Source organism: Dysidea avara, chromosome 15 (genome assembly GCF_963678975.1).
Source record: "Dysidea avara chromosome 15, odDysAvar1.4, whole genome shotgun sequence".
Classification (NCBI taxonomy): Eukaryota; Metazoa; Porifera; class Demospongiae; order Dictyoceratida; family Dysideidae; genus Dysidea; species Dysidea avara.
Window position 1 is genome coordinate 10,689,135 of NC_089286.1, and position 21,404 is coordinate 10,710,538.

Below are 21,404 nucleotides of genomic sequence, written 5' to 3' on the forward strand. Positions count from 1 at the left end.
TGTCACTAACCATTCAGTGTAGTCTCACGTGGCCAGACCGCTTTTTCTCAGCACGGCGCTTATCGATTTTAATTATAAGTACCTCCGAGCCGGCGCTTATAATTAGAATCGATAAGCACCATGCGGAGAAAGAGACATTCAGTTCTCTTTTGGCTGTTGGTCACACTCACTGTTTAATGGAAGTCGACAAAGTAGTTCCAAGCGTTGAGGTTTGACAGGCATACAGTGCAGCTTCAAAGCATTTACCATACCCGCGGCAGGGCATATCCAATGCACCAGACAAGCACGTGCATTCACACGTGCACTGCAGTTACACGTTTGTCTCCTGATGAAATCATTGCAAGAAACTCCGGTTGCAAAAGAGATTATTTAAAGTGGTACGTAGAGTAGCTGCTCATGGTCATAAACTGTACAAGCAGCCAAAATATCTCCCGAGTGTCTCGTGAAGTTAACAGAAATACTTGCCCGGAGTGCAGGAAAACGGTCGTGCAGAGAAGTGAAGGATTTGTCAAATAATGATTTACAGGACATCACAGTACAGCTGAGTTATTGTCTAAGGTTTGTAATGACGTTGCTATCGAGCCACCTCTTCAATCTCGGTGGAGAAGTAATTACTCTTCAGTCTGCCAACCGACAAGATGATGCCAGAGCCGATATTCACGCTCGTGGATTTTGGGGGCCGCGGCAAAGCGCCTTTTTGACATAAGGGTGCTTCATCCAAATGCACAGAGCTACCGCAATACTTCTATTCCATCTGTATATAGACGTCATGAGCAACAGAAGAAGAGGGAGTATGGTGACCGTGTCCGTGAGGTGGAGTTGGCATCTTTCACTCCTTTAGTTTTTTCAACAACTGGGGGTATGGGCAAGGAAGCGGTCACTTTTTATCACCATTTAGCCGAATTGCTTTCCAAACGTAACACCATGACCTACAGCAGCACTCTTGTGTGGCTTTGTTGTTTGTTGTCCTTTTCTCTTTTAAGATCTGCAACTATGTGCATCCGGGGAAGCCGTTCCATCACTTACAGATCATCTGATGCTTCCCCAGAACTAGGCCTTGTAAGTGGCCCAAGGGACTTTTAATTGTCCCCATTATTGTTGTATCAGTTGTGTCCAGCACACATGCCTTTTGTGCTGGGGGTGGTAGGTGGGAATAAAAAAAAATTTTTTTAATAAAAAAATTTGTGAAATGGCAATAGTTTTATGTGGTGTGTTCTTGTGTAACGCCTGCCATGAGTCCCATAGACCCTTTGCAGGTGAGCTGCTGCCATAGCAACATCCGCCATCTTAGAGTACAACCCGTTTTTGCAACCCTGATGGTGTTGCTTTCTGTAAGAGTAAAACAATACCCAGGAAGTAGAGCTACTTCTTCTGCATTCTATGGCTAAGGTTAAATCTTCGGTCTCTACTATGCTATCAGGGTTGCACAATGGGTTGTACTCCAAGATGGTGGATGTTGCTATGGCAGCAATTCATCTGCAATGGGTCTATAGCGAGAATATCAAGACCACCACGTGCTGAAGTATTGAGAAGAAAGATGTCAATACATCCCAATGCTATATGATGAACATGACGTGGAACTGAATTTCTACTGTGAAAAATGTGAGCAATTGATGTGTCAATACTGTAGAATAAGATATCGTCTTCTGGAATAACACTGAAGAAAATGGCTAACAAGCAGAGAGTAGAATGATGATGGACCAGTAGAGAAGATAATTGATGGACTAGCTAAAGCACACAAGAAGGTCTCCTCCACCAGGGATAAGATTGGATCTCAGGCAGAGTTGGGGGGTAACTAGGTACCTTTGTAACTAAGTTATGTAGCATAATTATTGCTTTTAAAGTGACTAAGTAATGTAACTAGTTATGTACACCCTTTGTAACTAGTAACTTGATAACTGTCCAAAAAGTAACTAAGTTACAATAGGTAAAGAAACAAGAGTCAAACAAGCCAGCATGTTAAACACACAGAGATCTCTATTTGGATTCAATGGATATGGTAGAAACTAAGGAAAAAACAGTACAGTAGTTTCTCCATAAATCAGAGCCATACAAGTACTGAGAATGCTTCTATATAAATGTTTATTTGAGTCCAAATAGAGATCTCTCTGTGTTTAACCATAGATGGGTACGTAGTATATAATATCTATGGTTTAACATGCTGGCTTGTTTGACTCTTGTTTCTTTGCTTTTTTTCAGCAATCTCTATTCCCATGTTTTAATCTTTTACACTAGTTTGTTTACTTTTTATAAATCCATTTACGGATAGCTAACATGATAATAAGAGGTGCTGGTGGTGTTTGATATTACACAGTACTAAACAGTCAGTCATCATAATACAGTAGCTGTATAGTCAGCTAATACTATCAGAGTTAACAAACACCAGTGTATTGTTTCCTTACTATTGAATGTACTTTGTATTATACAGCTTTGACATATCCAACAATAGGCAGTGTACACAACAACATTGTTGCTCTGGTATGAACTTAATATACGACTTCATATGTTCCAGTGGACCTATACTTCTTCCAAATAAACTTCTAAGGCTTCTTTTGTGAGCTTCCTAAGGTAGTGATTAGGTATGTGTTCTATTAGGATTTTGGCAAAAAACAGGTGATCTTTATTATGAACCACTACTGTGGTTCATGATATACACACTATATTAACTAGTGATCATGCTTTAAAAGCCAGAACACTTTTAAATTTTTGCACGATACGTGCCCCTGCCACCACTTTCACAGTTTGTGTACGGTGGGTGCTCTGTTATATCCAAACACCTGTGTATCACAATTGTGTTCAGATGTCCAGATAAGTGAATCGCACTCATTTATCCACTTTGTTCAACCACTCTAATAGAGCATACAATACGGTCACGGTCACCATTTTATGCCACAATAACACACCCACCAGTGGGATGTGCCTTTTGGGGTTCTGACAAGTGTAGGCCCTCTGCGCCTTGTCTTTTCTTTTATCTTCAATCAGGCTGCTTGTGTTCTTCATCCAACAAAACCATATTGAGGCGTTAATTTTCCATATCAACGCTTTCTTTCAGCAGCATATATATCTAGAAGCCACAGAATTATTTCATAGCTGGATTTCAGAAGCACTTCAGTCCTGGTGCTACTATAAGAGGTACACTTGCTAGATATCTGCAACTTCACAATTGGGATCCGGTTTGCGACCACGCCCACCAAATAAAGATCTAGGTGGACTAATAGCGAAAGAGTATGGAGACCCAACGTCTTAACAATTTAGCTATTTACTTAACAATAATCAACTCTTTATTGGTCTATAGTATGTTCACGTTGAGCTGAATCCTCAAAAACATTTAATAACTCATGGATGCAATTACACACGATCTTGAAATTTGGCTCATTTGTAGTATTGCTTGACCCGCTAAAAATGTTTCAAAATCTTTTTGTTCAAATGTTTCACTGCTTGAAGTATCTTAGTTTACTACAGTGGTATATCCCCAGTACATGGAACAGTTAATTGTTTGTTATTTTAGTAGTTTTTCAGTAAACCTGCATTCACTGATGTTTTACTGAGAGTTTAAAACTTAGTAAAATAATTATGTTCCATATACTTAAGTCTACTGACACTTTACTATCAGTATATCTACAGTAAGGCATCTTAACAAATTAGTAAACTAAGAACCTTCAAGCAGTGTTTGCCATAATATTTATGGCCAATCAAAATTTTCACAATACATTTCCTATGGGGAAGCCATATAAGTACAGTGTCCACTGCAGCCCTTTCCCGAACTTGTAATGGAGCCAAACTGTACATGTCTGTTGTTGACACCTTTGCTGTTGCCAATAGTCATCTGGTTGGCTGAAATGTTAACTCTGTTGAGAAAAAGTCTACTTTTAATTTTTAGCTGTTTTTCAGGATTCAGCTCAACGTGAACATACTATAGCTAGCTGCACACCCTTTGGCTGACTCGAGATATACTCTAATACAACAGTCACTCTAATACACCTGTTGCTATCGATGTTCAACGTGGCAATGCTGCATCTGTAATGGCAATGATTCCATCGACACAGGATTGGGCAGAGTTTGCCTCTCTGCCCACAGTTTGAGCATGACTTTTTCTTTTATTTATTGAAATGCTGTATTGTAAACTCGTTGTCATGTTTGTGTGTATGTACTCTAAGCTCTCTAATACAACAGTCATGTATGATAGAACAGTTACTAGTTACATTGTTTTGGTAGATATAGCTAAGAAAAAGAAGCAAGCACACTTAGCTACGATAGTGTTCTAAACGAGACAGGTGCATGCTCCTCAGCAACAGCAAGGTCGACAACCGGAGGCACAAGGGACACTTGGATCTAGAACACGATCCCCTGATACACGTTACTGAAGAGTGCAGCAAGGAGAACCCCAAACTACAGCGAAGCCTGCCCTTAACCACGAATATGGTGAACTCCACTTCTCACTGAGCAAATGGGCAAGATGTTTATAAGTGATGGTATCTGCCTTCCCCATGGAAAATACAAGTGGACTAATACAAGTTACATTGTAGCTAGCTGTGCCACAACAAAAAAAAAAAACTAAACAAACTAGTATTTTTAAAAATTGCTAATTTAATAATGAAGTAGGGATCTATGCAATAAAAATTAGTGAAACGAGAGATGAATGATGGTGTTACAGCATAGCTCAGTGGGAAAGTCCCTCCATAATTCATCTCTTGTTTCACTAATTTTTATTGCATAGATCCCTACTTCATTATTAAATCAACAATATTTTTAAATACTAGTTTATATTAATATGTGTTCTGTTATGTAAACTGTACTTGGATTAAAACGCACTCATGTAATCAGTGTGTGTGTGCGTGCGTGCGTGCGTGTGTGCGTGCGTGCGAGTATGTGTCTGTATTAATGTACTTTTGACATATGTACAAAGTGCATACTTGTGTACATGACTATGATTGAATTACAGACATTGGCAGAAACTTATGGAATCAACTAAACAGAATTTTTACATGAACCCTGAGACATTCACTCTGGAGAATTTGTTTGCAATGCAGCTACACAACTATGCAGATATCATCTCAGAGATTGTCACATCAGCCAGTAAAGAATTGAGCATTGAAAGAGGCATCAATAAGGTGGTGGAAACATGGCAACAAACTAAGTTTACGATACACAAGTAAGTGTATGCAGAATATATACACATACATAATGCTTTTTTTAATGTTCATATTTCTAGTGTTCATCAAGTTGTCATAGTCAACATCATGCATGTAGCCTATTAATGCAGATGGTTAAACTGGAACAAAAAAAAAATAAAGGATTTTTGTTTGAGGAAATAATAGGGAGTTGAACCTTAGACCTCTCACACACCTTAGACCTCTCATTTACCAAACCAGTACTCATTATTTTACACATATTCACAGAACACCCAAACAAATACACTATACAGTCAAGATTCTGACAACTGATATTTACAGGCTTACATAGAATGTATTGGTGTAATGTCCATTTTAACTTTTATTACTTTTTCCCTCATCATAATTGTGACCGGGCCTGCGAAAATAGGGCTTGTGGGCACATGATTTTTTCCCACTTTTTCGAACTTCAATCACTCGTAACTTTTTATACCATTCTGCTATAGTAATGTAATTTTCAGCTCTTAGTAAGTATTTAATTAGCTTTATGGTATAAGTTACAAAATTCAATTACTCTGTTTCAGTACTGAGATGTGACCTGTAGAGTGACGGGATGTAGTTTGTGCCCACATGCCCTATTTTCGCAGGCCCAGTCACATATATAGATACATGAAGGGTACACAAGAGAGAGGTGTCATCCTGGGTTCAGTGGATGAGATAATGATCACACTTGATGATAATACAATGAACCTTCAGAGCATGTCAACATCACATTTTGTAGGACCATTTGTTGATAAGGTTCAGAAGTGGGAGAAGTCATTATCCCACATCAGTGAAGTGGTGGAAGTGAGTATATGAGACAGCCAATACATACAGTGTGTGTGATACAAGTTATTGTAGGTGTGGATGGTAGTACAGAGGAAGTGGATGTACCTTGAGAGTATCTTCATTGGTGGTGACATCAGAGCACAACTACCTGAGGAGGCTAAGAAGTTTGACAATATTGATAAGACCTTCAAAAAAGGTACAAATGCAAATCACGTAACATTTTATACCATGTGCCAATAGATCATGTCTGATACTGCTAAGAACCCAAGAGTATTAGAGGCATGTCACAGTGCTAACAGGCTGCAGGACATACAGATGTTATGTACTGGTCTGGAGAAATGTCAGAAAAGCTTGAATGATTATCTAGACTCCAAGAGAAATGCTTTTCCACGCTTCTTCTTCATCTCTGATGATGAACTGTTATCTATCCTTGGTAGCCATGAGTGTACTTGTGTACAGGAGCACATGATAAAGGTAACCTTGAGAAATTGTGTATGTAGATCTGTACACAGGAACTTTTTTTAGATGTTTGACAACATCTCAAAGTTGAAGTTTGGTCAGGGTCACACAGGAGAGCCCCTAGCACAAGCCATGATATCCAGTGAAGGAGAAGAGATGCAGTTTCGTAGTGCTGTTGCTGCGGAGGGTAGAGTAGAGGACTGGATGACTGCAGTACTGAATGAAATGAGAAGGACAAATCGTCTGATCACTAAAGAATCTATTTTCCGCTACTATGAAAAGGGTGCATCCCGGTGAGTACCATCAATTCTAAATGTAGTCTATTTCTTGCATCTATTAAACTAGTATATTTAAAAATTTAAAAATGAAGTAGGGATCCAAGCGATAAAAAGTAGTGAAACAAGAGATCGAATGATGGTATTACAGCATAGTTTTGTGAGAAAATCCCATGTTATAACAATATTTTGTTCATTGCCAAAGTAGGGATTTTCCCACTGAGCTATCCTGTAATACCATATTCATATCCTGTTTCACTACTTTTTATTGCTTGGATCCTTATTTCATTTTAAAAATATACTAGTTTGTTTAGTTTTTTTGTTGCAGCATGTGTGACTGTTCTATTAGGGTGACTGCTGCATAAGAGTATCTCGAGTCAGCGTCCCGCCTACCAAGTGAAGGTGTGGTCTCCCATTCCATTGTTCTTCTAAATTGTTAAATGGGTGTGGTTTCAAAAGTTACAGGTATTTACCAGGTTTCCAGTACCTTTTACAGTAGCGTAAGTGCTTTAAATATTTTTGTGGCATCTAAGTATGCTGCACAAGGAAGGTGTTGGTATGGAAAATTAACACCTTGATACATGAAGAAGACGACAACCAGGTTGATTGAAGATAAAAGGAAAGACAAGGCACAGAGGGCACACACTTGTCGGAACCCCAAAAGGCACATGCCACTGGTGAGTTGTTATTTTACATAAAATGTTGGCCGTACACTGCTTCATTTGGCATCCAGGCAGGCAGGGTACAGTAATACTGTATAAGTAGGGATCATCCCTAAAATGATGTGCGCCACTTACAATATTGCCTTTAAAAAATCATTCAAGAGACATCTTATGCAATGAAAATCACCTTTACAGATTAATATTAGTCCATCAAGCACCAAACGCAGCATTAAAAACAAGAAAGCAATTACAGAGATGACCTAATATAGAATTTCAAATTGCCTGAACTCAAATTTTCATCTGTGTTTGATTAACAATTATTTTTGTGTATCATTAAGTATATGTTCCTTTACTCCTAAAGCACACACAGTTCTATTGTGCAGTGTTATTTGTATGGTATAGGGTGGAGTGGATGTACTGGTTCCAAGGTATGGTGATATTAGCTGCTAACCAGGTCTGGTGGACATGGGAAGTTGAAGACACCTTCATGAAAGTAAAGAGGGGAGATAAGATGGGACTAAAGAACTATTCTAAGAAACTTCACACTCAAATTGGAGAAGTTGTTGTCAAGGTAGATATAAATGCAATACAGTGGAACCTCTCTATTACGGACATTTTGGGACCCAGAATTTTTGGCCACTTTTTGCTGTAATATAGAGGTCTTCCTCTTTATCAAAGGTAAAAAATGTATTAACCAGACCTGTTGGGACCAAAATTTTTGTCCTTACTATGGAGGTTTTTTCTACTGTGTCCTTAATTTGGGGAGTTTAAGAGAGGTTCAACTGTATATGCATAAATGATATAAAATTTGTCTGAGCATTCAATTGTTTTGTCACATGTGTGTGTGTATTACAGGTTCGGTCTCAGCTAAGCAAGAATGACAGAAAGAAGTTCAACAGTTTACTGATCATCGATGTACATAACAGAGACATTGTGGACAGATTTGTGAGGGACAGGTAACTTTGTATGTTTTGTGTTTGGCAAGGTCAATGTTTTGAAGCAAAGGTTGTTGTACTCTAATAATGTATCTAACAATCTTTTGTACATATTTTGATTGTTTTATACAGCATTATGGATGCAAGAGAGTTTGAGTGGGAGAGTCAGTTGAGGTTCTACTGGCAGTTGGAGCCAGATGAGCTGACAATCCAACAATGTACTGGATCATTTGGTTATGGATATGAGTATATGGGACTGAACGGAAGACTAGTTATTACACTACTGACTGACCGTATTCATCTCACCTTAACACAGGTATAATTTGTTATAACTGTCCATGTTATGTATGTGAATACTGTAACTGTGATGTGTATGGTAGGCACTTTCCATGCATCCAGCAGGACCTGCTGGTACTGGCAAGACAGAAACTACCAAAGATTTGGCTAAAGCTCTTGGTCTACTGTGTGTTGTGACCAACTGTGGGGAGGGTATGGACTACAAGGTGCGATGTTTGAATTTTCTGTGCACACAAGTCACCACACACATATACTTACCTAAATTCTTTTTTAAAATGTTGATTTGAATTTAGAAGACTGATTTGAATGTTAGGAAACTGATTTGAATGTTAGGAAACTGATTTAACATATGTACATGTGTCTGTGTTTATGTAGGCTGTAGGGAAGATATTCTCTGGTTTGGCTCAATGTGGTGCATGGGGATGTTTTGATGAGTTCAACCGAATTGATATTTCAGTATTGTCAGTTATATCCACTCAAATCAAAATCATCCAAAATGCACTCATCAACAACCTCAAGAAGTTTCAAGTAAGTCTTGAACAATTGGTCCTCATTTATCTGAATACCATTGTTCCTAGAGTTACACAAATTATTCAGATAAGTGAATTTGCTAGAGAGTTTCATTCAAGTTCTCTAATAGAACATATGTTACTGTAATAGAGTGTACGCTAGTGACAAAATACTCAACAGTTACTTATGACATTCGAATAATTAAGGTGTGAGGTTGGATAATCAGGGATGCACTGTACTGCATTATCTATACCAAAACAGCCGAATTGTGAAAAAAGGGTACAGCCCCAAAGAGGCCAGGGTAAAAGGTTGTGGAATCAAACATGGTGGCCAAGAAATGACTGCAATGATGATGATCATTGAAATGACTGACATTAGCATCATTGCAACCATGTCTTGGCCACCACCTTCATAGCTGAATGCTCTAATAGGGTGGCTGCAGTATTAGAGTATCTCGATAACACACTTGCTATATGTGACTGTCTCTGGGAAAACCAGTCTTATTGCCCATTTAAAAGTATCGAGAAACGTCGGTATTAAATATTCAGTGTGCTGTAGCTGGCCAATGGTGGTAGCTACGCATACCAAATTTTCACACGTTTTGCAACAATTTCTTATCTTCCTGATCAGTGATCACCCAGTGAAAAAGTAGTCAACAGCTAAGTTTCCTGCCATTTTAGATAGTTTTTAAACCGAGGTTGTCTGTATCAGGCGAGCTCCAGAAGGGTGGGAGGTGGGGCCCTGGAAGGCGGGCAAGATGGTGTTCAAAAATTGAAAAGAAACGTGTTGGGATGAATTAGGCCAAGTTATGGGCCATTCAGGGCTCAGAACTGGCTAAAATGAAAGGAAATTTACAGCACAGGTCATTGTCCAACACCACGGAGCTGTACAGCCACACACAGCCATCTCCTGGTTGGCCAGGGTTCCATCAAGACCCCAGACCACTCGTACGGCTCACCACTGTGCTCTAAAACAGCAGCTAGCAAAAGCAGACCACTTTACTGTGGTTGACTGTGACGGTGAAACTTGATAGTGCATTCATTAAGCTTTGTTTTTGTGTGAAAAATCAAACTTCCTGTCTTGGGTGATAAGAACGGTTTTCATAGATCCAGTCACATATGTAGTTGGTTTCACTATTGTTTTTAAATCAGATTCTTCTATACCACTAAAAAACTGACTACTCTTCCTATATACCAGTTTTGGTTCATTCTGCTAAGCAGTTTGCCTGCGAGGCATAGGCATGGTAAGTTGTAATTTTGTTAGTAGCAGAACTCAATCATGTGATTGTTACACACTGTTGATTTTCATACTGTATCTTCATGGTGTTTAGCTCAATTTCTTCCAAATCACAAAAGGTTTAAGTTTGATCGTTAAGGTTACGGTATATTTTAAAATGCGTGGGCAGAACAAATTACAGAACCTGCTCTAAACCAAGCAAGGGATAAATAATTTCACCAACTGTGTTGTGGAAGTAATACTATTTGTACTTGTATGTTTTTACTGCTGAATAACAACTGTTCTTGGGTGTGTGGTCCAGGATAGAGCGATGTTTTACAAAAACGCGCTGCCAAAAAGCCAGACTAACATGCAGATTACTGAACCCCTATAATTTTGACACAAGTAACTATATCTAGGTCCTGTGGAAGCAATATTTTAAATTACTGTTTGTGAAGACATTTTATTGAACTTTTAGTAGTTTTTTTCTAGTAAAACAAGCTCTTTGATAGCTTGTATCTCTGTCACTGGGAAGAAATATGCCAAAAACACTTCCACAGGACCTAATAAATTTAATGTACAGTATCACCATGTCCCAGAATTGCCCATAGAGCCTACAGCTTTTGCTGCATTTGGCTGCACAAAAAACAAGCTGGGCTGAGTGATGTATGGGCTGGTTTACCTGTCTTGCTACAACAACTTGTAGTGTTCCACCTGCCTCAAACTATACTGTAGCGACATAAAAACATTAAATATGAAGGGCTTTGTGTTCGCTTTAAACCTTTCACGCTGCTAGACTCAGTATACTGGTTTTATGGCCTTCTCAAAAAGTATTGGTAGGCATTCAAAAATTTGAATGATTCCCCGTGACTATACCGTAACCTTAACCTATCTACGTATGTATTGATTTTCAGCTTCTTCCCATAAGCAGTTTACCTTGTAGGCATGACAACATTTTCAAGTTATTTTTTGTGAATAGTTGTTAATAACTCTGTGACTGTGTATCATATTTAAACCAAACTTGGTACCAAGTTTTGACTTTAAGCTCCACCCCTATATATGTGTGCCAAATTTCAAGACAATTGGATAACATCTTGGCGGCTTTGTAAGTGTGCAAAAGAAGGAAAAATTTAACTGATATTTGAAAGTTCGAATCTCGGGAACACCTGTGGTGATTATGCTCAAACTTGGTACGTGAAATATTGAAGATGGAGGGCATTTTTATAGCAAAATTTGTCTTGTTTCATAAAGGCAGCACGGAGCCATGTATGTGTGAAAATTTCATTTTTGTTCTTCCTGTCAATGACCCACTGGTGTGGCGCACCAGTTTCTTGAGCGGCATGACCCACTACCGTGTGTCTTGATATTCAAAATTCACAGAAGGGCCTTTGTATGTTTCTGTCGTATTCTATTAGTTTGAAGGTGTTGAGATAGCCATGGACAACAGGATGGGTATCTTCATCACGATGAACCCCGGTTATGCTAGTCGTACTGAACTACCAGAGAGTGTGAAGGCATTGTTTAGACCAGTAGTTGTGATTGTACCTGACCTGATGCAGATCTGTGAGATCATGTTGTTTTCTGAAGGATTCCTCATGGCCAAGGTACATAAGGACATGTTTTTATTTATAGTGTATGGTGGTAATTGCATGCATATACATAATTACTACATACACAGACACACATGTTAATGCATATACATGAAGTGTCTATAATCTCAACAGGTTCTAGCTAAGAAGATGACAGTGCTATACAGTTTAGCTAAAGGACAACTCAGCAGACAATACCATTATGACTTTGGATTACGTGCACTAAAGGCTGTACTCGTGATGGCTGGAGAGCTTAAGAGAGGATCACCTGATCTACAAGAGGTGAATAATAATGAATCCTATTCCTTGTTTGCTCACACATATATGTTTGTCCATACATATATGTGTGAGTACATATCAAATGTTTGGTGTGCAAATTTAGCTACGTACATTTAATTATAGGATGTGGTGCTAATGAGAGCCCTACGTGATATGAATTTACCCAAGTTTGTGTTTGAAGATGTTCCACTGTTCTTGGGGCTGATCTCTGATTTGTTTCCTGGACTGGACTGTCCAAGAGTGAGATATCCTAACTTCAATGATGTTGTAGAACAAGCACTGGTGGACAATAAATACATCCTACTACCACAGCAGATAGAAATTGATGCACATTCATATTTGTGTAGTTTATTCTCAGTTATGTATCTTAATCTGAAATGTGTTCTATACTTAATTTGAATGTTCCACTCTCTGTACCGGTCAGTGTAGTGAGTGTACTATACGTCATATAGTCCTATTCAGTTTTCGATTTTATTTATGCAATCAAACAAAAAATAGTACAATAGCTGACTTGGTTACATTCCACATTTATTCTGTTGTATACAGGTGGATAAGGTGGTTCAGTTGTATGAGACAATGTTAACACGTCACACTGTGATGGTCGTGGGTCCTACCAGTGGTGGAAAATCAGTTGTCATACACACCTTGTGCAGGGCACAAACCAAGTAAGTTTTAGTCAACTCATGTATTTACAACTACTTTGTTTATCACTTTAGGTTGGGATTGGTCACAAAGTTGAATATTCTCAATCCTAAGGCTTGTTCTGTGATAGAACTGTATGGTATTCTGGACTATTATCAAACATCTTCAGAGAAGTGAACAAACCAACAGAGAAGAATGAGAGAAGGTATATTTTGTTTGATGGTGATGTGGATGCCTTGTGGGTGGAGAACATGAATTCTGTCATGGACGACAACAAACTCCTTACTCTAGCCAATGGTGAACGTATCAGACTGCAGAAGCACTGTGCCCTACTAGTGGAGGTACATGCAAGATCTGTATAATTAGGAATGCACGATATGCTCATGTAGGTAGTTAGTAATACATATATATTGATACAATTAATTGAGTATCACAATACGTTACTTCACCTAAACAATATCAATATATACTCTAATAGAACAGTTAGTGAGTGCTCTAGTAGAGCATAAATACTATAATAGGTAATACAGTGATCTCTTTCTACTAATGTACTCTTAACTGTTTATTCTTTAAAAATTTAAGCATCAAAAAGGATATTGCACAACTCACAGAACATTGAGTGAATTCATCATAGTGGTTAGCTGAAATGGTAGTACCAGTCATAACTAGCCATGGCCACTTCATTATAGTATTGCGATACAGTATCGTATCAGTTTATTGATGGTAATACGTGATACACAAAATGCACTGTATTGCAGAACCCTAGTTAACATCCTATGTCAGCTTGGCCCCGATGCACTTCCATCCAAAACATATGGAAGAATATTATTGTGGAATATAGCAAACTTCTGTATGAGCAAACATTGGCAAATACATATAGGAGAGTGTGAATGGAGTACTTGGCAAGCCTGCAAATAACCATAGATAGCGATCCTTATACACACTCCTTAAGTTTGTCAATATAGCACAATGTTATTGTACCCATGGATATTAGTAAAGCACAAAGGAGTATCAACCGTAGCATGGTACGCAATATATGTAATATATTAACCATGGCTACAAGGCGTATTGCACTTATATACACCCCGACTCCGAAGTCAGAGGAAGTTTACTGTTGATAAATACCGAGGCAAAGCTGAGGTGTTTATCAACAGTAAACTTCCAATGACTGAGGAGGAGGGGTGTATATAAGTGCAATACACTGAAGTGAGCCGTGGTTCATATGTGTTTCTAAATTAATCCGCACTACATTACTTACTAACAACCCATATGCACACAACCCAACTTCAAGTATGTACATACACTTAATTCGCCATAGTTTGACATGGTAGACACACTGGTAGAGTTCCTCTCGCAATTCAGCTTGCTCACAATGAAGAATCGAATTGATTGTGGGACTTAGTAAACATATTTCCGTATATCCCCAGGACTTGTCTGTTCATATCAACAAACGTAGGAGCAACATTACTTGCTGCCACCCATCATCAAAGTCGCGAGGTATGGTTATAAAATGAATTCAGTGGTTGGACTCTTACTGGCTGGGGTGATTGATTGCCTAGCGCGACAAAGGCTATTAGCCTGAGTCATCTGGGTGATCGGTCATGCTAGCGTGGGCGTCGCTCGCCCACCCACGTCGGGATACCAGCCCGTAATCGTGACACAGTAATGTGTCACTTACTGTGTCACGTGACTTCCCAGGTGAGTATATACGTATATACTCACCTCAGGTAGGTATATACTCACCTGTGGGTTTGGGGTGTATATGCCCTATATGCAACCAGCTGCGCCTTTGAAGTTTCACGTGATCATAGTATATATATATTGTCCGTACTTTTGGTAAAAGCATACAGGCTTGCTTCATGCCATTTATATGCACATGTATATTGGCTGCAGCGTGCAAATATGCATGCAATTCCTACAACCATTTGCAGGCTTGAATATCTGTAACTCAATGTTTATAACCATTGCAGGCTTGCTACATCGCTGCCTTTTGGCTCCAGTTGCAAGTTCACTCAAAAAGCAGCTGCCGTTGAGTTGCAGGCATGTACTATGCAGCGCAACTACATGTGCAGCAGGAATTACTATATCCGAAACACATGCACTATTATCCGTACAGATGTTGATGAGTGAACTTGCAACTGGAGCCAAAAGACAGTGATGTAGCAGGCCTGCAATGGCTATAGACATTGAGTTGCAGGTATGCAGCCGCTAACTGGATGCGCATGGAAATGTAGTGTTTTTATATATTTGAAGGTTGTATATATATATATATGTACCACTCTGCGTGGGCAGTTCAAAGGCACCGCCAGTGCCATAATTTGTATATTGCACTGCTGCAGACCGCAGCGAGTGCATTATAACTTATAACGCACTGGTTGTGGTTTTGTAGACCACAACGAGTGCATTATAAGTTATAATGCACCGACCGCAGTGCAATATACAGATATTGCACTGGCTGCGGTTTTGTGCAGCATAGCACAAGTGCCGGTGGCGAAGACCACTACGACACCTCACCTAATAGGTGGAAGGACACTTCACAGATCACTCGAATTCTTTTATAGCCCGACATGTAAAGGTCGATTGTGGGCCATAACGTCACCAATACGTATAATGTTTACAAGCAGCCAATGGCGATCGAAAAAGCCAACACGGGTGGTCACAACTCTAGTCTACATATCTTTAAACGTACTTATACACCTTACTAGTCTGGTGCCATCTTAGCCCAGGTTAAACTGTAGTCCACTTCGACAATGATTCAATAAAACAAATTATATTCTAAATAATACTAACCTTTACGTTCGATTGTGGTAACCAGTTTTGTCATGCCACCAGATTCGAGTTTAGCCAGTGTGAATAGTAAGAATTAGACTAGTATCGTTTAGTAGTTGGGTTTTGTTTACTTAAAACGTCTATTTAGCTACTTTTTTTCGCTTGAGGGAATCACTATGGCGATTAGTCTGGCGCTTAGTCTATATGGCGATTGAGTGATCACGCTGGCATGTTGAGCACTACATAATGAGAGTCGAACAGCGAATGCAGGTTAGTGATATAACCCATAGCGTACTAGCTTTCAATATCTCAGGTGGCTGCAGTACTGCAGGGGGGACGTCATCGCAACGTCCGGCTTGGTTACCCACAATCGATATTAGAAACCTGTCCTTTATAAGTGTTACAGCTGTCTTGTGAGACTCTCCCCACCTATTAGGTGAGTGGTACATAACAGTTATACAACGTGCACTCGTGCTCTGCCTGTATAAACGCACTTGCCTTCGGGCCTAACGGCCCTCAGGCTCGTGCGTTTATATCAGGCAGAGCACTCGTGGCCGTTGTATAACTATATAATATACCACACCTGTGGTTGAGATCAAAAGCGCCGCGCTGTGGTATATAACTGATATACCACAGCAAACTGTGGTATATAACTGATATACCACGCTTTGTGGCTATGCTTACCATATATGGTGTAACTTCACACATTCCATGAAATCCTTATCTAAACGGTAAACAAGTCTCTAATAACAAGCACCTAAATCAACCAACAATTATTCACCTAAGGAACTGGAACAAGTTTTGATGAACTCTTGTCTCCTTCATGGATAACTCACTAATTACAACTATGTGGGCGTGGCACCGTTAAAAGTGTAAACGTCTGATCCATCAAGAATTTCTATTGATTTTCATCTCCAGGAGGTGCTGTTTCACTATAACTTACTATCTATAATCGTTTTCATCTACTAGGCTGTAGAATATAACAGTTATAACACGATTACTCGGGATATGATTAAATATACGCACTCTCACTCGAGCACGCGTTCTCGTGAATCGTGCATATATTTTAGTCATATCCCTCGTAAGCGTGTTATAACTATAATATATATATGGCAATATATATTTATATAGCAATAGCCTATATATATAGCAATAGCCCTGTGCATAAAAACATTGCTAGAGGCATAAAGGAAAGTACAACTGGAGCCCAGAGAAACATGTGTAGTAAGCTTGAAAACAGCCACAGATCGTAGTATGCACCTATATGTAATAGCTGATGTGTAGCCGCATGAATAAGCATGCAACTGGAGGCTAACAGCAAGTCTACAAAAATCTATAGCCTTTGAGCAATGACGTATGTGCACCAATACACATGTGGATCACACATATGTAGCGGTTTTTGTATATTGGCTTGTTAACAATACAGACACTACACGACACAACACCTGAATTCCAGCTCTCAGCGAGGCTCAACGCCCGCCCAAATCTTATTATTATATCACGTGTACAACATCAAATAGACGCACACAGTTAATATTAGATATACAGTTTAATGTATTATCACACATATATTCAAAGTTTTTTGAATATAGCAAACCACCGTGCATGTAAAAAAAATTGGCAAATGCATAGAGAGTGCAGCATGGCAAGCTGTGCAAACAACCATAGACAACGATACTTATATACAGCAAGTAACAATACAAACTGGAGGCAGACAGCAAGTTTGTGAATAACTTCAGGTATAGTTCCAAATACATATAATTCAGCTACACCTAATGTGAAATGCACAAGCACACATGCAGTGGCAAATGGTACATCAAATATGTTTGTGGATACAGCAAAGACTTAGTTTGGCAACAACATTAAGTTGCAGGCTACTATGCATGACTGCACGCGAGACAGTGAAATTGTTTGTGAATAACTGTGAGGCGGATATCGGTAAGGATACCAAGGAGTGTACAACTGGAATCTGAGAGTGTACAGAGTATGTAAATAACCATAGACTTTGGTTACCCATGATTCGTGCAGCAACTAATAACAACTCAATCATTGCAGGCAATTATCTGCCAATATAACAAGCAAGTATGGTTGCAGATGATGCACAGAGTCATATATACAAGCACATAGAGGTAACACATACAAAAAGCAGAAAAATCTCTGGTACATATGCATCAACAAAAATCATGCATATATCTGCATGCATGGTAGTCAATCTCACAGACACTCTTAAAAAAATAAAGGCAATTATTGACATGCATGCATGTATGGGCCAACACCACATCTTCTGTTTCAATAGTAAAGTGTATAATGAATCATGCAGCAGCACTCGATCTCTCTGTCTATACAAAATTAGTAATAGTATTGCTTATTAAAACAGTTGCTCTCTCTTATCGACTTAATCATACAGTATGATAGTACTGTATATTAGGGATCATGTAGGTTTGGACTTTTTTGGCCAAATATATCATCCTAAAACCAGCCTCACAATACCTTCATAGCACCTTGGCAGTATTGGTTACAAGCCCAAAAGTGCCTTCAGTATGACCTGAAGCACTTCCAAAAAGTTGCTAAGAAGTTAAAAAAAAATTTTTTAGTGAATTTCTTTACTGACTGACTGACCGACTGACTCACTGCCTGATGCCTTCATACAAGCATAACTCGATAATTGTTAAGGCTACGGGCATGATTTTTTCACTGTGAAGACATTGCCTCAGCCTGACAGGTGCCTTTTGGCATACCGCAGTACATACAGTGCATGCTTCATGTACTTACCTGTGTCCTCCTTTGTGTCCCACTTACTTTGCTAATAGTGCAAGGTGTTAATTCGCGGTAGCACCACATGATGGCTACCTTGTTTGATGGTGGTCGTCTAAGTTTTCTGTTGTGACTGCAGAGGTCCTTCTCCTAGTGCTCTTTGTTTGTGTAACAGGCTGAAAATAAAGTGTAATAGCCACTTCACTATTTCAGTAATTGATAGCTGGGGCGCACATTCAGATGGAAACAATAAGCCTGGTGCAATCAGTTCTTTTCATTCTAATCCGGTATGTGTGGGTTCACCAGTCAAAAATTTTACAAAAGTAAACAAACAAGTATAAGGAAGAATTAAGAATTTTAAGTCCGATTAGGGTTCATAGAAATAAAAAGTAGTGAAACAAGGGAGGTCGCCCTCACCTGAAGATATACTAGTGGAAATTAATCCCTATACCCACATTAGGGATTAAATATCCACTAATATATCTTCAGGTGTAGGGGACCTCCCTTGTTTCACTACTTTTATTTCTATGATCTTTAAAACTCTTAATTATTATTTTTCCCTTTATTTGTATTTAAACACCAGCATCAAGAAGTGCCTAACAAATGCAATTAAATATTGGGGGTGGCTGACAAACTTGCCTGGACAAGCGACACACTGTAATCATGTTAAACTTATTAGAAAACATACGTATAAGCGCTGAGCTATAATGAAGTAAGCCAGGACGGCCTTTGGTCCTATCGTGACTGCACAATCAGTTGCCAACAGATTTTAAAAATCTAAATAATGTCCTTCGTCCAACATGGCATACAAGGAACAAGCTAACCGGTTATAATAAGTCATCAGTAATGAATAGTCCATCCCTTTCCTGACCAATTCTGATGCTACTGAAACTATGGCCACAAAAGGATTTCTTATCCATGGTATCTACTGGAGGGGTCTTTGCAGATGTTTTGGCATGTTTGCGGTGGATTCAATTTCTGTGACAGGATTTAGTTCAAGTAATTCTAACTATTACCACGAGCAACGATCATGTGATCAATGTGTACATGTGCAATGGTATTGAATATTATTGGTTGTGGGTTCTATTTTGTTTAATCCTAACCATACACAGGCTTTCTTGTCTGTACCTTACTTACAGTGGTAAATTGTGTTTAGTAATGTTACTACACATGTGATGATATACACAAATGTACCTATACAGGTTTCAGACTTACAGTATGCTTCACCAGCTACTGTGTCACGTTGTGGTATGGTGTATGTGGACCCCAAGAACCTTGGCTATGCTCCGTTCTGGGAGAAATGGGTGAACAGTATTCCTAATGAGAATGACAGTAAAGAATTGATGAAGTTATATGAGAAATATGTACCACAATGTATCTCAATGGTACTGGAGGGTATTGTGGAAGGTCGACAAGGAGATAAACTGAAAACCATTGTGCCACTAACTAATCTGAACATGGTAGGTTGAATATACACATAATTGGGACAGGTAATGTATGACAAAATTACTTTCTCTTCCAGGTGACCCAATTAACAGTTATGTTAGGTGCATTGCTCCCTCTTCCCACTGTGGAGCTAGGAGGAAAGGAAGGAGATGGACCAAGCATGGGAATTGGCTCAGAAGTTTTAGAGACTATTTTCATTCAGTGTGTAATCTGGTCAATAGGAGCGGGCTTGTTAGAAGAAGGACGAGTCAAGTTTGATGCATACGTAAAAAAACTAGCAGGTCTTACACAGAACAATGGAGAAGGAGCTTGTGCCAAGCAGGGTGAAATCCCAATCAATTTACCAACACTCTATGAGTACATGTTTGATCAACAACAAATGCTGTGGGTACCTTGGGCTGATAAGGTGCCCGACTATGTACACAAGCCAGGAATGAAGTTTAATGAGATCCTTGTACCCACTGTGGATACTGTGAGAAATACTTGGTTGTTACAGCTGATGGTACGAGTGCGGAGACCTGTGGTGTTGGTAGGAGAGACTGGTACCTCCAAAACTGCCACCACACAAAACTTCCTACGAGAACTAGATCCAGAATCCTATGTATGTTCATTTTATGTTTTAGTGTGTTTTAATATATGCTGCAAGAAAACTGTTCATATGAACATGTTCTCACTTTTATACTAGATTGTACCCCACCGTTTTTGAGCATATAATTGTAGATACGTGATTAAGATATTTGAACTATAGAAAACAATATTATTTATTACAACATCACTAACAAATATACTTACTTTTATTTGTCAAACTGTAGTTGTTACTGAACATCAACTTCTCCTCAAGAACTACTTCAATGGATGTACAACGTAACATTGAGGCTAATGTTGAGAAGAGAACAAAGGACACTTATGGACCACCTCCAGGAAAGAGGCTACTCATATTCATTGATGACATGAACATGCCACAAGTGGGAACTACTAATGTATATAAGTCGTATTATTGTATTGCTTGCTTTAGGTTGATGTGTATGGCACACAACAGCCAATAGCATTGCTGAAATTATTGTTAGAGAGAGGAGGAATGTATGATAGAGGTAAAGACCTCAACTGGAAAGCATACAAAGATATTGGCTTCTTAGCAGCTATGGGGAAAGTATGTTACACCATGTACTTCATAAATGTTGGAATGAACTGTTACACTTCCATTGTTTAATTTGAGCTTTCAATTTTATTAGTTGCAGCGAAATGTACATGCTCTGCTCTAATTTCAGGCTGGTGGAGGTCGTAATGAAGTAGATCCACGTTTCATATCATTGTTTAGTGTCTACAACATCACATTTCCATCATCAGAATCACTATTCCTCATATACTCTTCCATTCTACAGGGACATCTGCAACCATTTAAGAAATGTATGTCCTCTGTTAACATTGTGTGTATGTGCATTTGTTTTAACAGTGGTGGATCTAAGTATAGGTTTCTGTAGTTTCAAGAGAAACCCCCTTTTAAATTTAGTTCAGTGGCAGTTTAACTAGTATACTAAGTAGCAAACATGTGATTGCTTTTAACTAGCAAACATGTGATTGCATTTAACTAACATCCTTTATAGCTACTAAACCCTCAGCAACACTTTGCTTT

General features: G+C 38.9%; 1 pseudogene; it reads left to right on the forward strand.

Moving 5' to 3' along the window:
* The first annotated feature begins 6,164 nt into the window (after window positions 1–6,164).
* The window catches only part of LOC136246002 (dynein axonemal heavy chain 10-like), a 35,850-nt pseudogene continuing 20,610 nt past the window's right edge, over window positions 6,165–21,404 (forward strand).